The sequence below is a fragment of the Pinus tabuliformis genome, chromosome 7 (genome assembly GCF_031772625.1).
Source record: "Pinus tabuliformis cultivar Carrire ecotype Pingquan chromosome 7, CPIR1, whole genome shotgun sequence".
In the NCBI taxonomy this organism is placed as follows: domain Eukaryota; kingdom Viridiplantae; phylum Streptophyta; class Pinopsida; order Pinales; family Pinaceae; genus Pinus; species Pinus tabuliformis.
In genome coordinates, this window is record NC_142293.1 from 280304534 (window position 1) to 280326435 (window position 21902).

Below are 21902 nucleotides of genomic sequence, written 5' to 3' on the forward strand. Positions count from 1 at the left end.
CAAAGTCCCAAGACTTCAGAAGGTGAAGATTTTCCAAATCATGAAACTCTGCAGATGCATGAAATTTCGCAAATGCCGCAAATAAACTTCTCAGGAAGTCAATACTATACAAAATTTCCAGAAAAAGACTACCAACGAATTAAAAGAGAATTACCTAAGTACAATGGTAAAGATCATAGAGGCGCTATTATGTGAGTTAATAAAATGGAGGCCATTTTTTAGTCGAACCCGCCAATAGGTGAGCAAGAAAATATCATGATCGCATCCAACAACTTGGAAGATGAAGCATATGATTGGTTCCTATGGTGGTCCAACAAATGTGAAGCTCATTCATTCCTTTGGAAAAAATTTGTGGATGCCTTGCTAAAAAGGTTTCATGCCGAAGAAGAAAATGAAATCTACGATAAATTCGTTCATCTTAAGCAAAAAGGTTCTATAAGCAAATACACCAACGAATGGGAAGTATTAGCTATGAGAAAAAAGGACTTACTGATGAAGAACTAATAAAAATGTATAGATGTGGACTTAAGGAGTATATTCGTGCAGAATTGAAATTATACAAAACTAAAACTATTGAAGAAGCTAGACATGCTGCAAAGATTATTGAGCAAAAACGTAAGTTCAGAATGTCATCATTCAAGGAAGATGAAGACCAACAACAATACTCAAGAAACCAAAAAAAAAAATGTTCCACTAAGAAAAAAATGAACAAAATGGGGAATAATAATGATGACAAAAAATATCAAAAAGAACTCGATAAGGTACGATGTCATCTCGATAATGTTGAAAAAACAGCAAGAATTAAAAGAAGGTCAAGATAGGCTACTTGCAACTCAAGAAGGAATGGCAAATGATATTAAAAAAGTAAATAATAATGAGAGAATATTAAACAATAAGAATTAAAAGAGGGTCAAGATAAGCTACTTGCAACTCAAGAAGGAATGGCAAATATTAAAAAAGTAAATAATAATGAGAGAATGTTGTTAGGCATACAAACCCAGTTAATGGGAGGATTTAATCCATTTTTTAATCCTTTAATTACTCAAGAACCAACACAAAATCCCAAGACTTCCAAAGGCGAAGCTTTTCCAAATCACGAAATTTCGCAAATGCATGAAATTTCGCAAATTCCGCAAACAAACTTCTCAAGAAATCAGTACTATACAATTTCCAGGAAAAAGACTATCAACGAATGAAAAGAGAATTACCTAAGTACGATGGTAAAGATCATAGAGGCGCTATTATGTGAGTTAATAAAATGGAGGACATTTTTGAGTCAAACCTGCCAATAGGTGAGCAAAAAAATATCATGATCACATCCAACACCTTGGAAGATGAAGCATATGATTGGTTCCTATGGTGGTCCAACAAATGTGAAGTTCGTTCATTCCTTTCGAAAAAAATTGTGGATGCCTTGCTAAAAAGGTTTCATGACGAAGAAGAACATGAAATCTACAAGAAATTCATTCATCTCAAGCAAAAAGAGTTTATAAGAAAGTACACCCACGAATGGGATGTATTAGCTATAAAACAAAGAGGACTTACTGATGAAGAACTACTAAAAATGTATAGATGTGGACTTAAGGATTATATCCGTGCAAAATTGAAATTATACAAAACTAAAACTATCAAAGAAGCTAGACATGGTGCAAATATTATTGAGCAAAAACATTAGTTCAGAATGTTATCATTCAAGGAAGATGAAGACCAACAACAATAATCAGAAAACCAAAAAAAAAAAACAAACAAACAAATGTAGGTATTATGGAGACAAATGGACCTCACTACACAAATACCTTAACAAGAAATTTTATACTTATGAAGTTGAAAAAGAGTCAAACTCTTCAAGTAATGAAACAGAGAAAGGGATAAAAAACAAATAGTTGTCACAAGTGTGGTGAAGACTGAATGCCAAACATAAATATGAAGACATGTCCTTACGCTACTATAAAATAGTAGATGGGAAGCAAGTTGAAGCACAAGAACGTGATGAAGAAATTGTCATTACACACAATGAAAATTCAGATCCTGAGGAACCATGATTAGCTGCAATCTCATGTGTCCAACAAAATCACGATGAAGCAAGCAATCCTTCAATGAGTCAAAAACAATAAGTCACTACAAAATACGTTCCACCACACCTTTGGAAGCAGAGAAAACTAGTATCCAAGAAGAAAGAACACTAAGCCTACTACTCTACCAACAAACATGACAAGAAGGTTACAACCTAAAACCCTTGTTGAAAAGTGTGCAACAAGAAATGCTTGTTGAGAGTGCAACAAGATGATGGAGCTTAGTGAAAAGAGTCGCCTTCACTAAGTGGGCCCGCAGGCTATTTTTGGCGCAAGTCTATTTTTAGACTATGTCTATTTTTAGACATATGGATCATGTCTATGGATGATTGATCAAGTTGGGAAAAATAGATGGACTTCTATTTTTTATGAAAGTGTGAGTGATCACAGTGTGAGTGATTACAGTGTGAGTGATCACAGTGTGAGTGATCAAAGTCAAAAATAGAAAAGTCAAATATTATTATCTCACAATAATATTTGGACTATAAACTTAATCTTATTCTCTTGGAGCACTTCAGTTTGAGCTACGGAAGTGGCACATGCAGCTGTCAGAAGGAAATTCGTTTTTCTTATGAGTCAGTTGAGTTGTTGCATGCAGGACTTCAGTTAGAACTCAAGTGAGTTGAGTTTAGTGGACTGGAGGTACAGTTGATGGAGTTGTGTTCAGTTTAGCTTTGTTAAACTGGTTGTATTTAGTCTAACTGATCAATAGACTAAAGATGAGTTGGGTGAATTAGTTATTAATTAATTCACAAGTTATTAACTCATAATGCAACTATAGAATACATCAGTTAACTCAGTTGCATGTCAGTGCATGTTCAGTTCAGCAGGGACAGGTGTTAGAGGATCAGATTGCTGTCAGTTGTGACTATAGCTGTGCATGATGATTTTCACAATCAAAGGATTGAGTATGCCAATGAGTTTGCTCACGTATCTTCATGATATTATAGCTGTTGCTCACGTCCAACATAGTGTGGGTGACTATTTTGCAGGTGAAAAACGAGTTTGGGAAGCTATTCTCATCAGTTCTTGAGCAGGTATTGAGCAGTGGAGGCAGGCAAGCAGCGGGGGAGATTTGGAGATCAAATCTGAGCTGTATTGTGTGTAACAGGTGGAGATACTTGTGAGAAGTATTATGCTTTGTAATGTTACATGATTCAATCAATATAATATACAGATAGTGTGGGGTTTTTAGCGAGATGCTTTCCCCGGGATACATACTGTGTTTATGAGTTTGATTGATGCTTCTATGTGTGCCTGTGAATGTTTCTGCTTCTGTAAATTGATGATCAATGTAGAGGAGATTATGTATTATACATGTTCCGCTTATAATTGTATGATCAGGATAATCTCTGTGAATATGTGTTGAATTATTCAAAATTTCTACATGGTATCAGAGCTAGATAATTGTAGAAAAAGTTTCTACATGGTATCAGAGCTGCTTGATTTGTAGAAGAGATTTTTTACGGGATATCAAGCGAGGATTGATCATCAGATCTACTATTCAGAAAGTGTTTACATTTTATTTCTTCAGGCAGAGTCTGTAATCGGGCCAGGTAGCCTCTGGATTCATCCTTCTTTTGGAAGGTGAGATATCCGGTGAATGCCCATACAGTCGATCTCTGTACAAGAAATACTTTGTTCTCACGAATTCTAGATCGGAAGCAGTTGAGTTTTGTGCTGGTGGAATTCGAATTTAATTCCAAAGCAAGAGATAAAACTCAGAAACATTCAGTTCGAGAATGGAGATAGTATGCCCCAGTATCTCACGAGGTTCACTCAGTGTCGAGATGAGCTGGGAAGTGTGGGGGTTACTGTTGATGATGAGGATGGTGAGTCTAGGACTCCTTGACCTTCCTAAGAGTTGGCATAGCTACCAGGACTCGGTGAATGGAAGGGAGAAACTGCCAGGATGGGAGAGACTTTGGTCGGATCTTGTGCAGGAGGAGATTAGACGGAGCACCAGAGACGGTTCTTCATCCATGCAGGATGAGGAGAACTGTGCCTTAGCGAGTAAGGCGAAGAAGGGGAAGGAGAAGGTTTCTCTTTTCGAATCTTGTTCTTCTAGTGATGGGAAGAATGTTGACAAATCGAAGGTGAGATGCTTTCGTTGTCATGAGATTGGTTCACAGGTCAGGAACCTGTATGCTCTTGAGGTTCAAGATGCATGCAAAGCCTTGAGCAGCGAGGCAACTGATGGAGACTTGGTGGTTGAGAGGGAGCGTATATTACCTCTCAACATGCAGAGCCAGAAGAAGTCTCAGACGATTGTGGAGGAGCCACGATTGATGCAGCAGCTTCAGGAGATTGTGGAGGAGCCACAACAGGGGAAGCTGAGAGGAGATCGAGTAGAGACATCTACTCATCCAGAGACCTCCAGTAGGGGGAAACTTCAAGCCAGGTGGGCTGAGGGATCGCATGCATCCATACCTCCAGGTAGGAGGTGAGGTGATGTGGATTGATCATCCCAAGGAGGAGGGGCAAGATCCTTGAGGTACCCAACCTCTTGGATGAGACCTTGCTACAGGAGCCCCGATATGTAGTAGCAGGAACTGATTGATTGGGTAGAGACAGATGCGGATAGAGCGGCAGAGAGAGCGACAGTGCAGGGAATCCCAGGACAACGCATAGCTAGCAGGTTGTAGCAATGCGAGAGGCACAAGTGTTTTGCATAGTGCTAGGTGGCACAGAGAGGTGTGCAATGGTGCGAGATGCATGGAGATGTTGCAGTAGCGCAGATGTCAGAGAGGGAGCACTTGTCAGCTGCAGGTAGAGCTTCAGCATCAGAGGATGTTTTTATCCCAACAGGGAGGTCAGTTGGGAGGTGCAGTGCGGATGCAATTCTGGGAGATAGAACCAGCAGCAGCACGGATGCAGTCAGAGATCAAAGTGACAGAGGCTAGAGCAGTCAGATACTGAAGAGCACAGAGATGCAGAGTTTCAGTCGACAGAGGCAATAGCAGTCAGAGACTTTGATGACAGAGCAAGTGGACCAGCCAGATGTGTTGCATGGAGAACATTCCAGAGTTACAGGATCGGGTTTGAGAGGAAGCCTTTCTTGTTGAGAGGGAGTGTTGAAAAGTGTGCAACAAGAAATGCTTGTTGAGAGTGCAACAAGATGATGGAGCTTAGTGAAAAGAGTCGCCTTCACTAAGTGGGCCCGCAGGCTATTTTTGGCGCAAGTCTATTTTTAGACATATGGATCATGTCTATGGATGATTGATCAAGTTGGGAAAAATAGATGGACTTCTATTTTTGATGAAAGTGTGAGTGATCACAGTGTGAGTGATCAAAGTCAAAAATAGAAAAGTCAAATATTATTATCTCACAATAATATTTGGACTATAAACTTAATCTTATTCTCTTGGAGCACTTCAGTTTGAGCTACGGAAGTGGCACATGCAGCTGTCAGAAGGAAATTCGTTTTTCTTATGAGTCAGTTGAGTTGTTGCATGCAGGACTTCAGTTAGAACTCAAGTGAGTTGAGTTTAGTGGACTGGAGGTACAGTTGATGGAGTTGTGTTCAGTTTAGCTTTGTTAAACTGGTTGTATTTAGTCTAACTGATCAATAGACTAAAGATGAGTTGGGTGAATTAGTTATTAATTAATTCACAAGTTATTAACTCATAATGCAACTATAGAATACATCAGTTAACTCAGTTGCATGTCAGTGCATGTTCAGTTCAGCAGGGACAGGTGTTAGAGGATCAGATTGCTATCAGTTGTGACTATAGCTGTGCATGATGATTTGCACAATCAAAGGATTGAGTATGCCAATGAGTTTGCTCACGTATCTTCATGATATTATAGCTGTTGCTCACGTCCAACATAGTGTGGGTGACTATTTTGCAGGTGAAAAACGAGTTTGGGAAGCTATTCTCATCAGTTCTTGAGCAGGTATTGAGCAGTGGAGGCAGGCAAGCAGCGGGGGAGATTTGGAGATCAAATCTGAGCTGTATTGTGTGTAACAGGTGGAGATACTTGTGAGAAGTATTATGCTTTGTAATGTTACATGATTCAATCAATATAATATACAGATAGTGTGGGGTTTTTAGCGAGATGCTTTCCCCGGGATACATACTGTGTTTATGAGTTTGATTGATGCTTCTATGTGTGCCTGTGAATGTTTCTGCTTCTGTAAATTGATGATCAATGTAGAGGAGATTATGTATTATACATGTTCTGCTTATAATTGTATGATCAGGATAATCTCTGTGAATATGTGTTGAATTATTCAAAATTTCTACAACCCTGAAGCATAAGGGCCTCATAAGAGAAAGAAATGTCAATATACTTGTAGATTATGGCAATACTCTCAATTGCATAAACATTGATCTTGCTAAACAATTTGATCTTTGTATATGCCCAATCAAGGACCTAACTATGTTTGTCGCTACTGGGCAAAAGTTCGAAGAAATATGAGAATGCTATAAGGTTTCAATCCGAATACAGAAACTAGAGCTACAAACAAATCTATTTTCCCTACTACTCAAGGAAATGGATGTAGTTCTAGGGGCAGAATGGTTAATACAACTAGTAAGTTATACTACAAACCCCAACTAGTAAGTTATACTACAAACCTTGAAGAACCGTTCGTAACTGGCAATGACAACATTATAAATTGTATGGTGTTAATGCTTCCAGTTTCAAGGAAGGTCCAAATACACGAGAGAATTTCGCCAACTCACAAACAAGTCAAAATAAAAGATGTCATTCCTAGAAAACCCTTATGTTATGCTTTAAGGTCAAAGCATCTATAAAGGGGGTGGCAATGTTATCAATAAAATTCATAAAAATGTCAACATTCCCTCGGTCAGCCGTTGTGGGAGTCCCATACAGTCCACTAGCACGCATAACGATTGTCCCTCCTTGGGTACGCCTTCCCATATACCATCATAATCTCCCGCGGTCGCTATGTGTGTAAATCCCATACAATCCTCCATGTGGATTAGATAAAGCATACGGTGACCAAATTCAACAAGAAAAGCCAATTTCTGAATCAATTTCAGAGTTCTAGGGCTAAAATTCTGCCATCGGGACATCAAATTGAACCCAAACAAAAACAGTAAATTGGGGAGACTTAGAAGGTCTGCAGATTGAAACCTACCCTGCGATTGAAGCCTCGAACGTCTTCCTTGCGCTTCCCTGGCCTGTGGAGTGGAATAGAAGCGAGGCTTTCGTTATTCTACCCTATGGTGTGAAAATAAAAAATGATATAGGATGATTGCTCCTATTCTCTATTTATATCATCAATTCTTCTCTAATTTTCATAAAAGTTATATTTTTTTATTGTTTTGGGATCCTAGAGTCATGCAAGGTGGGTATGCACATGCGTTTAGGACAAGTTAGGTGGACGAGGTTTTGCCTTGCATCTGGCTGCATGGTTGTGAGATGAATTTTGAATGTTTGATGTTGGATTTTATTAATAGAGTTACATTTGCATGGTTGTGAGATGATTTTGTGAATTTTATTTAAAATTTCGAGTTAGATTTGTTTATTTTATTCCGTGTGAGTATGTGTTAAAATTGTTTTTATTTAGTTAGGTTTTTTTAAGATGTCACTGAGTTATGATATGTTTTTACCCTTATGTAAAGTTAGATTGGGTATATGTGTGAGTTTATTTATGTATGAGGTTAATCTAAATGATTATCATCAAATTGGTTAGATATTTTGATTCAAATAAGTTTCAGTAAAAAGTATTAATGAAGTTGACATGTTTATTAAGGAAGCATGTGATGAGTTTTTCTATAATGTTTTTTCTTGAAAAAAAATATATGATAAGAGTTTGTAGATTTATGTGGTGAAAATTTAGAGAATTTTGATTTGGATTATCTATAGTATCAATTTTCCGTTATGTTTCGAGTATATAGAAGAATCATCTTCAAGACATTGTCTTGAAGATGATTCTTCTATAGACTCGAAACATAACAAAAAATGGATGTTGTGGATAATCCGAATCAAAATTCTCTAAATTATATGATAGTTTAGTAAAATGTGTGCTAGTGATGATTAGAAATGCAAGGGTCATGTAAGGATATTCATAGTGATGTGAATTTGCTAATGACTTAAATATTGTCTAGTGCAAGAGTATAAACTTGAGTATGGGTATATAAACTATTTTGATATTGACAAAAATAAATAAATAAAATTTAATAACTATACTTACGTATGGATTGGGGAAATAAGTAGTGGTAATAATAATAAGTTAATATTAAGTTCATAGTTAAGTCAAACATCACATTGGTGTATAAGACCCCCTTGTTTGTGTGATAAGAGAACCCCTCCACACAACAATTTTACTATTAAAGTTTATAAAAGTGGACATACTCTATCTCTATTTAGATATAAACTTATGACCTCTTAAGAGAAAACATATATTCTTAATGATTGAATTCCCTTGCCAATGGTTCTTAGCTCAAGTGGTTGAGATTGTGGTTTGACATCCCATCCGCTCAAGTTCAAGTCTCCGGAGGCATGCTCTAGCTTGTATTGATTGGGCTCAAGGAGTAGGCAACCCTAAGGAGTTTTTACTCTGTCTATCATCAATACAAGACGTCTCAACTCTTACTAAGTCATTAGGTCTTTTATTGAATTGAGACTTCTGTGATCCATATCAAATTTTTGAAGAATTCTTAGGTCATTAGGTCTTTCCCGTAAAAAAAATGATTAAACACCCTCAAATATGGATAGTGTTTGGTATCTTAATTAATATAAATTCATTTTACCCTTAAATATAATTAAAGAGTAAGTTTATAACTAGATAAATTTTACTTTTTAGATGGTAAAATATTGTTTTCGAATCTAATAAATATTTTCAAAAAAGCTAAAGTTTTATTTGCTTAATGAGAATTTTAACTATAAAAAAATCTAAAAAAAGTAATCACCTCTTAAATGACTTAAATTATTATAATTTTGAAAAATAAATATATTCAAATAAATAAAATATTTAAAAACAAATAAAATTATAAAAAAAAAAAAGATTGAATTTGCAAATTTATTAACTCACTCCTAACTTATTTTGAAATGGCTTAAATCATTATAATTTTGAAAAAATAAATAAATGAAAACAAAACATTTAAAGCAATTAAAAAAAAAATTAGTTTGCAAATTTCTTATCCCATCGTAATTTATTTTAAAATGACTTAAATCATTTCCCTGATCTGGATGAGAGTTGGTAGTGCAGCAATGGTGGGATTTGTGCCCCTGCCATGCACTTAATGATGGGGCATGGTGGGTGGTTGCACAATCGCCCTCACTTAAGTTCTCCCATGTGAAAGGTGGCGAGGAGATTGAGTATCTTTATTCATCGACTTTTGGTCAAGCCTGCAGACACGATCGTTGGTTTCTATGCAGGTAGCACCGAAGGGTTTTCTGGAAAGGACCTTGGTATTACAGGCCCTCCCAGCCAAGGTTTTAGCATTTGGACGATAGTGAACCTAGTCGTTGTTGGAATAGGCCACCCCTAAAGTTGTTGTATACAAGGGTATGTTTTCATTATCAAATGTTTGCATTCCATTCTCCTTGTAATTTGCTTGTGCCTTAATAGTCTATGGATGGATGCTTCGGGTGTGAATTTATGGTCTGGAGCAGTTTTGTTTTTGAAATTAAGGGACGTAGAGGTCTGCCTTTTTGTTGGGTTGTTTGGGATATTATGGCTCGCGCCCAAAAACTCGTCTACTTGTTTTAGTATCTTGCCAATTTATGCGCTCCTACCTCTTTGGAATGTCTATTTAGCTAATTCGTTTGTCAAATGTTAGGATGCTACAAATATTCTCTTTGAAACTCGGCACAACCCTCAGACTGGTCTGCTTTGGGGTGGTCTTGAGGGGATAATCTTGTGCCTTAGTATTGTCTTCTACCTATGGGCTTATGGTGTGTTATGCACCTTTGTTGTCAGAATTTATGGTTGATACCAGGTTAAGAGGGCGGGAAATACTTTTTTGGTTCAGTCTAATGTTCATTGTTCCACTGCACATGTTTTTCTAACACCTGCAGGACTACACCTTAATTTAGTTTGGTGGTATCTCCCTTTGGGTTGTTTGTCAGTTCTGTGGTTTGCTACCTGGACAATATCTCTAGGGATTGTGATTCTCATGTCAGTTTTCACTAGCATTTCTCATCCTCATCACTACCAGCATCAAGAAATGGCTTAAACAACCTCGCTTCAAGAGAAAAATGCTAGGGGAAGTTGAGGACAAAGCCAAGGTCGTGGATGTGGAAGGAGTCAACCCCAATCATGACCAGCAGGGAAGTTGTGAGGACCTATCGGACCAACCCTCACCCTCGGGCCCATCAGACCATTATGGGTTGGGAATATGAAATTGGACGACATAAAGAAAATTATGAGATGGAGTTAGATGAGTGGAAAGATCTCATCCCAAATGCTATCCAAACCAGAGGTCGCTGCACCCATTATCAACAGACCTTACATATTTTCTGGATAACGAAGATTCTATTGGCAAAAACCTTAACCTCAACTTTTGTAGGAATCTCATAGCCAACAATTGAAATCAGGAAATCCATAAGGAATTACAACTTATACAACGTCAAATCCAACAAAAAAACACTTGCTTAGTCCGCATAGAGAGGCACATTCCATGCCTCCCACAGACTGGTTTGTAGGGATCTAGTGCTAAAGACCCAACACCAATAGAATCTTCAAATGATTAGTATGTTGCTAAGTATAGTTTGGATAATCAATTTTGTTATGTATAGATGAGTAGCAAGATGTTTGTGTTTTTATGTTATAGGTGTATAGCCAGTAGAAGGCACAAAGACTTTCAAGTTTATAAAGATTTGTTAAACATTCTCAGACTATTCAGATTTTGGATGGCTTATAATGTTGTCAAATGGCCAACAAACCTGGTTTCCCAATGGGCAGGTTGAGGCCTTTTCATCGTGGATGATATTTTGTAACACTTTTCTATTTTTGAAATTGGAATAGAAAGGATCTACCAAGCTTACAAAAAAAACTTAAATCATTATAATTTTGAAAAAATAAATAAAACAAAACAAAACATTTAAAAAAAAATGAGTTTGGCCTGCTTGGGGTGAGAAATTGGACATAATGAAGATGTAGTACTACCAAGCTTACAAAAAAAAATTGAGTTTACAAATTTATTATCCCATTCCTTAAACATTTAAACATATGGAAAAACTTAGACGAAAGCTTTTGATTGTTTAAAAATTAATGGCTAAGATGAAATTATATTATATTTATTGATTTTTAATATAATATAGGTTAAAATAGGAAAATAAATAAATAAAATAGCTTATTAACATATTTATAAGTACTTTTATTTTGGTGTATTCTCAAGAACAAAGTCTCAACTTGGGATAATCTTCAAAAAAATAAATAAACATGGTTCGGGATGGTGTTCTCTATGCAAAAACTATGAAGAAAACATTTCTCATATTTTCTTAAGTTGCCCTTTTACTTTAAGAACATGGGATATCTTCTTGAAGGCTGTTAGTATCAGCATGCATTGGCTTGGTCTTTCCCTGGTGGATGCTTGGCAAAACTGGTGGTCATTTTCAAATGATTCTCATCATAGGAACAATCCCCCGATTATTTGTTTTGGGATCTGGTTGGCTTGGAACAAAAGCATTTTTCAAGACAAGCCTTCAAATCCCTATCCTATGCTATTCAATGTGCCTCTATCTATGAACTGATTCCTCAAACCACTCCCTCTTTGTGTTGTCGGAACATTCAAGAAGAACATATTAGACCTGATATCCCGTGGGCATATTTTGATGGGGCTTCAGATGCTCATGATAGATGTGGGGCAAGGATTATCATTCACATAAATGATCACAGACTTCTAAAAGCTTCAGTGGGTATTGGAATTGGTTCAAACAACTATGCAGAATTAAAAACTCTGAAAATCCTTTTATGTTGGCTAAGACAATTGGGGATTGATTCGGTACAAATTTTTGGTGACTCTCTGAATGTGATAAATTGGATAGACAACGTGCAGCGTTGTCAAAATCTTACTTTGATTCCTATATTAAAAGATATTTCTTTTATTAAATCAACCTTTGTTGATTTCTCTGCATGTCACGTTTACAGGGAAAGGAATGTGGAAGTGGATTACTTTTCTAAAAAAGGTTTACAACATGCTCTGGACTCCTGACATATGATTGATTATGACAATGGGCAGGTCACCGAGTCGGATCAGCCTCCATGCTTTTAATGGCTTGGCTTTTTGTATATGGTCTTATTTCTCTGCATATTTTTACTATGGGGCAATATATTTTTCATTGGTATTTTGGCTCTCCTTTCAGTTGAATTTGTATATGACTGTTGGGCTCTTAGATATTCACAAAACTGTTACTTTATATTTTTGTTGATGGGTTGTTTTCTCCGAATGTTCAGAGAGACCCGGGTTTATGCTTACACATTATAGTGCTTCATATGGTTATTAGTATTGAGCAAGTGCACTTTCCACTTTCCTCAGTATGTTGTGGTTTCACTTTCTGCGTATGGTGGATTCACAGTTTGGCTTAGAATGCTTTGTTGCATCTACTTTGTAACTTTTTATTTCCTTAATAAAAAGTTTGATTTTCTTGTGAAACAACAACAACAACACCATATTTATAAATAAGGTAATTTTTTATGATTTAGATTATAAAAGATGTCTAATTTTTTTTATGTAATTAAAAAATAACATCCATACTTATGAAATATAGAAGTTTACCCATGTAGAAGAAACATTATTTTGAATCCTTTTACAACTAAATAAGTGGTTATCAATTTATGTAATTAACATTAACTAACCTGCCCATGCCATTTTCCTAAACCTTTGTTTTGATTTATTTTACAAAATTATTGCTATTACACAATATGAGAGTATCTTTTTTCTTTTTTTTGTAAATTTGTCCAAATATTTCTATTGATAACTGAAAATATTACATGAGATATTACAGTAAAAGCTCTTCAATTCTTCAGCAATTTCGGAGTAAGGTGAGTTCACCATACCAAATCCATAGAGTAGAGCACAAGAGACAAGTTTTTAACAAAAAGTGAACAAAGGTGACTCCACTGTATCAACTACTTAAAATAGGACACCCTTGACAAACTTTTACAAAAAGTGACTGCCTAACAACATATCGAGAATACTATTATTTATAGACATAAAAACTAGTTGGGTATGAACACGAGATGACAGTATCAACATAGAACACAATTTTAACTATAGAATATGTCATTGTAGTGGTTATACTTGTAATTATTATGAACATGATATAGATAACAACAACAAACTACAAGTAGTCCACAAAATATGACACTAATGATTATCAATATTTATTGAGACCAACTATGGTTTATCATATTTTTATGGACCTACTACTCAATCATCTCATTAAATTATATCAACTTGTTTTTTCATGTTCTTGTGCACCCACCCTCCAACCTATAGGAAATAATGAGATTGTTGGCACCTAAACTAATCTCAATCAATAATCATCTCATGAAGAGCCCCAAACAACAATTAACTCACAAAGTAAGAACATGTCACAAGTAGGATTTGAACCCAAGTGGGGAAGATAATAACTTTTCCTCTTTACCAATTGGTATATACCCAATTGACTACTGAGTTGTTTCTATAATATAATTGTTTAGAAATGAAATTTTTGAGTTCCCTTTCATTTTATAAGTTTGTTTTTAAAGGTTAGGCAACTTGTATTAATTTTCAAAAAAAGAGTTACATAACTATTTTCTTTTCTTTTCTACTGGTTTGTTGCTTGGGAAACTAGACGAATAATAGAGATTCAAAATTTTCACATTACTTCTTGTTGCAACTACCATTCTGTCAATTGAGCTAAAAAGACAACTAATCCAATTACATGTCAAGTGATTAATCTTCATAGTCAAAACATTAATAATACTCAATTATAAGCTAAAATATAAACTAGAAAGTCGGTTCGCTTGATCACGTCATGCCATAGGAGAATCTACCTGTATTGGTGTAGGTGAGTCACTATCTTCATCATAGGTGGTGATAGAGATATCTACTTGCTTTTTGGTCAAGACAAAAACTTTCCTATCTAGCCTTTCAATATTCTCCAACATTGTTGCCATGCAAACCATGATCTATTGTTGTTTGTCAAACCGTTCAATAAAGACTCTTCTAATAAGAATTTTGATGTGCTAGTATAAATTTATCACTTGCATATATGAGGTTTGCCGAGATCGAGTAGACGTGCCTATTTTAGGTATCGAATGCTTGGTCTCCCTTTCAATGTGTTGATTAGGGATGAACCTATGTTCTTGTTAGACCTCTTCCTCCACTTCTGTAATGGTGTGCCTCACTACTTCAATGATTATGTTTGCATAGTGAGCCATGGCTCATCTTGTAGTTTTTTAGGCTCTAGTTTGCGAGGCAAGAGTTGGAGGGGTTTATGGGATCACAGATGTCAGGCCTTGAGCTTGAGCGCCCACAAGAAACACGAGCTAGATGAGATGTGTCACGAGGCAAGAACGCCATCACACATTTTGTGATGATATTTGCAACATTTTGGGTGCTACAACATGAAGGAATGAAGAGTTCCTGAATTTTGGTGCCCCATAGTGGAACACGCCCACGTGAGACAAGAAATGAGGCACAAGTGGTGCACAAGTCATCTTAAGGCACACCCCTACCTTAGTGCCCAATTTGGCATGATTGTGCCCATGTGGACCCATAACATGCCCAAACAGAACAAGCATGCCCAACACCCCCAGGCATAATGACCATGCCTAAGTGGAATGAGACATCCTAAAGAAATGAGTCTATTTCCCTCAAAATTAAGGTTCCATACATGAAGTGGTGGAATGGTGCGTCGAATTGAAAGGGTTGCACAACCGCCCATTTGGCATGATGATGCCATATGTATGTGCAATGAATGAATGGAAGCATGAACGGACTCAGTTGAGGAAGAACACAAGGATGAAGGAGCAGGTCTGAGCTATGCACAAAGGAGTAGGTACAGACTGAAGCATTTTGGAATGTTTGCCTTACATGTAGAGTCTTGTCGACCCATGCGAGATTCTATGGAGCAAATAAACCATGGGAAGGCATTGTGGAATGACCAAACTGTGCAAGGGTCTTGTGGAATAACCGAACCGTGTGAGAGCCTTATGGAATGACCGAATCGTGCGATGGTATTGTGGAATGACCAAACTCTGTGAGGGTAATTTGAAATGGAGATGGGGTATCTATGGTTGGTTTTCTGTGGGGGAACATGGTTGATGAGCCAAGGGGATTGGGTTTATGGCTTTGTGGTATGTAATTTTAGATTAGGCCATGGGCCAATTCTGATGTACATGAACTCAATATTTGTATAAAGAAGAAGTCATGCATACATGTATTGTTTTTAATGAGGTGAAGTGCCATATTGTGATGTTTATGTATGTGACATTATTGTGACATTTATATTGGATGTTGAATGTTGGGCATTATACTTGTGATGAAGATTGAATGTTAATTCCACTAACATAATATATCTTACACATTAAGAAGTATAAGTTATAAAGGCGTAATTTGGAAGTAGTAGTCATAAGTTGGTCACATTCATTGCAATAAACCTTACAAGTGCCACACGTCTAAAGGAATTGACACACCTTAAATTGAGTTTCTGATCTAGGGCATGACAATTGGTACCAGAGTAGAAGTTTGTGAAGACAAAAGTGTAGCTCTTCACCAACTTAGAGTTGGTATCAAAGTAAAGTCTACTACCTTCCAATGTAAGTTGGTATCAGAGCAAAGATCAGAGTTGAAGTAGTTTGAAGATAGTTTCGTAACTTCCCCATTCTCTCATGATGTAATGAGTTGAATGCAAATTCGACCAAGAGAAGAGATGGAAGTTTGTCAAGATGAAGTAGCAAAGGATTCATCATGGAGGACATCGATGCAAGATCACATCATTGAAATTCAAGCTATCCTAAGAAGTTGGGAATGCTTGGAAGAAAAGATGGTAAAGTTGTGTGTTGATAGTAAAGCATTCAGTGAGAAGGTAAAGAGAGTAGTGGAAGACTACAACAATATCGAGGTTTGTTCAAGAGAGAAGGTTGAGCCTAGCCATATTTGATGGAGATCACTTAGGGACTTCAGATGGGATGAGATGCGAGGTGGCATACCTTGCCTCGATGAGCGAGACACATTATGAGCAGGTTGAGTCCGTGAAGAAGTGACCGAGAAGGAGACATGGTGGAAGGAAAGAGAAGAAGTCTCTTTCCTGTTGGTTATGTGGAGAAGATCGTATGGTGAAGAAATTCCCATGGAAGCAAAAGGTATCTCCATTACAATAAGTAGAGAAGCTAGTTGTAGGGGTGATGTAGGTTTTGGGTGTAGGTTTGTCGAAGGAGGCTACTCCAAAGCATGATTGAAACAAGAATTGATTGAACTATGTGAGTATGTGTGTAGGTGGGATGCAATAGATTGCTTTGATTGATAACAATGCTTCTCATAAATTCTTGAAGGAGGTGTAGTGAGGAGGTTGGGTATGCAAATTATTCTAGTCCATATGTCCTTCAAGGTAGTGAATTATGAAAATAGGAGAGTCATTGGGATGCTCATAGATGTTCCAATGAAGATTGGACACTGGAGTGGGAAGCTTGACTTCACCATTATTTAGTAAAATGATTATGATGTTTTATTGGGACAAGAGTTTCTCATTAGAGAGAGAGAGAGAGAGTTGTGCATGTACCACATTTAAGGAGATCATTCCTTATTTCGGGAGTGGAGCCTATGATTGTTCTAACTATACAAGGCATTTTATATGGTGATGCAAGGATGATAGTCATTCATGTGAAGGGGAGACAACATGTTAATGAGATTGTGAGGAGTTTGGATCATGTGGATTCTACTCTTCTACGATAGACAAAGGTGATGACTGAGTTAGCAAAGAAGGTTTCAAGTCTTGCTAGGAGACCCGAGATAGTTGATGTTAAGATTTCAATATCCAAGTATGTTGAATTTTTTGACATATATGATGAGGAGGGCGAGTTGATTGAGGATCACTTTGATGTTGATGATGATGGAGCCACAACAAAATCATTTGTAGTTTGATATGAGGGTCAGGATGATGAGCCTTGGTACAACCGCACAGGAGGTTGGCATGAGGATCTAGAGTTGGAGAGATTGACTAAGGAGAGTGAGGTTAGGATGGGTTCATATCCCCCTTTGCTGAGATGCATTGCAAACAAGTATGGAGGGCTTATTCTAGGAGGAGGAAGACCATTTCTAGGATCAATTTGAGCATGTTCAAGAGAGAAAAGTACATCTTCAAGAGGTAGTGTTAGAGTGTGCATAGGTACTCCCTAGGCTACCCCACTTCATCGTCGTTGTGAGTATCTTGGATACGGGATCGTTGTTAGTTGTCGAGGGCGACAAGTCCAATGAGATGTGGAGCACCTAGCATGGGTACTTACTCTTGAGTAGATTTGAGATTTGAGATTTAATGGTGTGTATGTGTGGAGAGGTTCGAATGACAAGGAGAGATGTTATGGTTTTTGCATTATATTCAAGTGACGTGAATTCTTGTGGAGTTGGTACTATGATAAGATTAGCTAACTCATTAGTTGATGACATGAGGGATCCAACACATGGCATTCTTACAGTAGCATTCGCAAAGCCATAGGATTGAGTTGTGTTAGAGATGAGCATTCTTCATATGGGATTGATGCAATTGGAAGGTTGTTCGATGGCATGAAGTGTCAGTTTGATGAGAAGTTGATCCGAATTGGATCCATAAAGAACTGTCAAAAGAACCATGACTGTATCAGTTCGGGACAAACTTCTAAGAATTCAAAACAGTGATCAAAAACACCCTTGAACTAGTAGTAATGGCAGCCAACGTGGAACGACGAGGACCTCAGTCAAAGCGCGCTGACTGAGGCCCATGGAGACTGTGCGGGAGGCAAAATTAGCCCCTGGGAGGCCCGGATCGGGAAATGGAGGTGGTTTTTGATGCGCGATTAGCACTAATCGTGCATCGCTGGGCGAAAAGGCTTGAAATGGGGAAGCCCCGAGCACTTGGTCGTGTGGGGAGCCGGAGAACCGTAGGGAAAAAGGCGAAAAAGGGCTAAAGCTAAAAGGTGGGACCCGCTCTGAAACCGGTGGTATTGATCGGGGGCTCCTTGAACGATAAGCGGTTTTGGATGAAAGCAGAGCGATTCCACTCAGCGATCGACGTGTGGCAAGCGAAGTAGAGAGAAAACCACTGCTCATCGCGCGCTAACGGTCGAGCAAGTCAACCACACGAAATGAACGATTGGCGTTGGATTTGGGGGGTCCAAATGTGACGGTTGATATTGCGCCTGATGACCAGACCGGATTTAACGAGGGAATAAGCAGCAGTTTGTAAAGATATGAGGTCCGTTTTGACCGCCACGGTGGAGGAAGACTCATTCCACGACATAACCGAAGAATTGAACCGACGAAGCAGGCTGGCGCCATTTAAAGGAGGACATGTGGCCACTCCTTGTGACCCTGATGATGACGCTGAACAGGGAACTCCAAGCGCCACTGCAGAAGGTGATTCGATGGAGGAAATGAACATACATGGGAACGAACGACTTTAAAGCCATGAACAGAGACAGAAGACACATAAGAGAGACAAAGAGACCAGAACCCTGAGAGGAGGATGAAACACAAAGAAGAAGACAGTGAAGCAAAAGCAAAAGACAGAAGACAGAGGGCCGAGCTAACCAGAGGCAGCATCGAGCACCAGAGAGCTTGAGAGATTCAAGCCATCCCAGAGAGGATCTGTCCGGACTGAGCACCACATTGGGCTCTCTCCATTGTAGACCAGAGGGTCACAGAGCTAGTAGGCAAAAGAGTCTGTGTACTCTAGTGGCTTGGGGCATCCAAGAACCACCCTGCCAAGTAAATTTCCATTCAGGAGACTCATATTGAGTCCCTACATTGTAATTCTCTGCTTAAGACACAATAAAATAAGACCACCACTAAGAGCTGGACCGGAGATGTAGCCCTGGAGAATAGGGTGAACTCCTTATTAATTTCTTGTGTTATTGTATTTGCTTACTATATTCTCTGTTGTCTTTCCATTTCAAGTGTCTGTGTATTTGCAATCTGATCGATCTGTTGCTTAAATAACATAGACACGCACACCAACACATGAGTCTGTAATACCTCTATTCAATAAATCTTTAACTGAGGTCACTCATAGGGTGATTATCAGATCAAGTGGTATCAGAGCTCTAAGCTGTAAGGTTAGACAAGCTTGTGTTGGTTTAGCCGTTGAATGCTCACTAGATCAAAGCTAAAATTAGGAGAAGGAGAGTTGGTGGAAGCTAATCCTGAAATTGGGAGAGTCTATCCTCGGAAGACAATGTCAGAAGAAGGTTCTGTAGGGCCAAACCCTCAATTCCTAGAAAGTTTCCTAGCTATAAAGTCTATGGTAGAAGAAATGTATAAGGACTTTAGAAAGCATAAGGATGAAGACTCCTCAGGTTCTAAACAAGATAAAGAAGAAGATGAGTCTCATTTCGATGACCACTCCAAAGGAAAAGGGAAAGAGGAAAGCTTTCTCACACCTCCTAATAGCCCTGTGCATAATAAGAAAACATCTTTGATCAAGCTAGATGTTAAATTAGATTTGCCTATATATGATGGAGAGTTAAATGCTGAAACGTTGGACAATTGGATTAGACAAATTGATGTGTATTGCAGAGTACAAAACATAGACTCAGACAAGAGAAAGATCTAGTTGGCAAGCCTACGCCTAGGAGGCAATGCCTTGGTCTGGTGGGAAGGCAGAACCCAAGCTGATATGAAAAGACATGGTAAGACCATCTCTGTCTGGAGTGAATTTGTTTCTGCAATCAAAAAGCAGTTCTATCCATTGGCCTACATGCAACAAGCCATGATGAGCTAGCAAACTCTTCGGCAGTTGAAAGGTCAAAGTGTGCAAGGGTATACTCAAGAATTTAGAAAGAGAGCATTGATTCTAGGGAACTAATTAGACTCACCAGAGACTCTTTTGAAGTACATTGGCGGTCTACACAGCTACATGAGGCATACCATTCTCATGTTTAATCCCACTAGTATAGATGAGGTATCTGTACAAGCTACTCATCTAGAGGCTAGAGGAAAGAATGGAAATCCAGGAGTTGGGGGACCATCCCAACCCACTGCAAGCAAGAACAAGGAGAAAAGAAAGCAGAAGTGGAAAGCAAGGAAGGCTAACACTGCACAGAAAAGCAAAGCTTCATGCACTCACTATAAAATGGATGGGCATGATGATGAGCATTGCTGGATTCTGCATCCAGAGCTGAGACCTAAGAAGTCCGAGGGCAAGAAGAATAAGACTGCTGCAGCTATTCAGAAAGATTTGGGATCAAACTCAGGAGATGAAACAACTATTGCAACCATAGGTATAAAAGGTAAAAATTCTGAAGCATCTAGTAGTAATTCTATTCAATCTGTTATTGATGAAGAAAATGAGAGAAAAAGACATGAGCTTTTCCATATTCGAGTTGTTTCCAAAAATCAAAAGATTGATACTTTGTTTGATAGTGGCTCACAAGTAAATCTAATTTTTGAAGCAATTGTAAAGAAATTGGGATTAGCAACTACACCTCATAAGAAACCATACCCATTAGGATGGTTGAATGATAAAGCACAACTACAAGTGACTAGACAGTGCAAACTCAAGTTTTCTTTTGGGTCAACGTTTGTATATGAGGTTGAGTTAGACATAATTCCTTTGGATATATGTGGAATTATTTTAGGAAGTCCTTACTTGTATGATAGAAAGGCTATTTTCTATAGAGCTGAGAACAAGTATCTACTTGTTAAAGATGGAATCGAATACTTTGTAAGATCTCACAAGCTCAAGAATAATTATACTCTCATAAACTCAGGGCAGATGAAAAGAATGACAAATTCATGCAAGAAATTATTACTGATGGTTGCAAAGGAAAAGAAACCTGATAAAACTAATGTATTTGAGGGCTGTAATGTTGAACAACAAGTTGATATAGAAAAGGTTGTTTCAGAGTATGATGTCTTATTTCAAGAACCTAAAGGTCTGCCACCCAAAAAGGGAATAGTACATGATATTTTTTTGTAGCAAGATGTTCCATTGCCTAAAATTGGAATGTACATGTTGTTTGCTTTAGAGAATGCTAAAATCAAGAAGCAGGTGCAAGAGTTGCTCGAGAAAGGGTTCATCAGGCCTATCACATCACCATGTGGGTCACCAATCGTTTTGGTGAGAAAGAAAGATGGCTCGTGGAGAATGTGCATTGACTACCAAGCACTAAATAAGATAACAATAAAAAATCATTATCTCCTTCCTCGCATAGATGATCTTTTAGATCAATTGAAGGAAGTTATTTATTTCACCGAGCTAGATTTTCACAGTGGATATCATCAGGTCAGGGTTGCAGAGCAAGATGCATGTAAGACTACTTTCAAAACAAAGTAGGGATTGCATGAATGGATTCTTATGCCTTTTGGCTTGACCAATGCTCCTGCTACTTTCATGAGATTAATGAATGATGTACTCAGACCTTTTCTTGATGATTTTGTTATTGTGTACCTGGATGACATTCTGATTTTTAGGAAAACGTGGGAAGAACATTTAAAGCATGTTAAGCAGACACTAGATGCTTTGAAAAGAGAAAAACTTTATGTTAAACTCTCAAAATGTGAATTTGGCAAAACATCTCTAAACTACTTGGGTCATATAGTAGGGGGAGGTGAATTAAAATTAGATCCCTTTAAAGTGGCAGTCATTGTAAACTGGCCTAAACCCAAGTCTGCTACAGAAGTGAGAAGATTCTTAGGAGCAGCACAATATTGGAGGAAGTTTATTTCTAAC

General features: G+C 37.9%; 1 protein-coding gene across 1 annotated transcript in view; it reads right to left on the reverse strand.

Moving 5' to 3' along the window:
- The window catches only part of PSF2, a 116514-nt gene extending 109234 nt beyond the window's left edge, over nucleotides 1-7280 (reverse strand). Inside the window, exon 1 of the mRNA XM_089455804.1 lies at nucleotides 7180-7280. The gene's annotated coding sequence lies outside the window, so the exon portion shown is untranslated. The remainder of the gene's footprint in view (nucleotides 1-7179) is intronic.
- Nucleotides 7281-21902: the final 14622 nt, after the last annotated feature.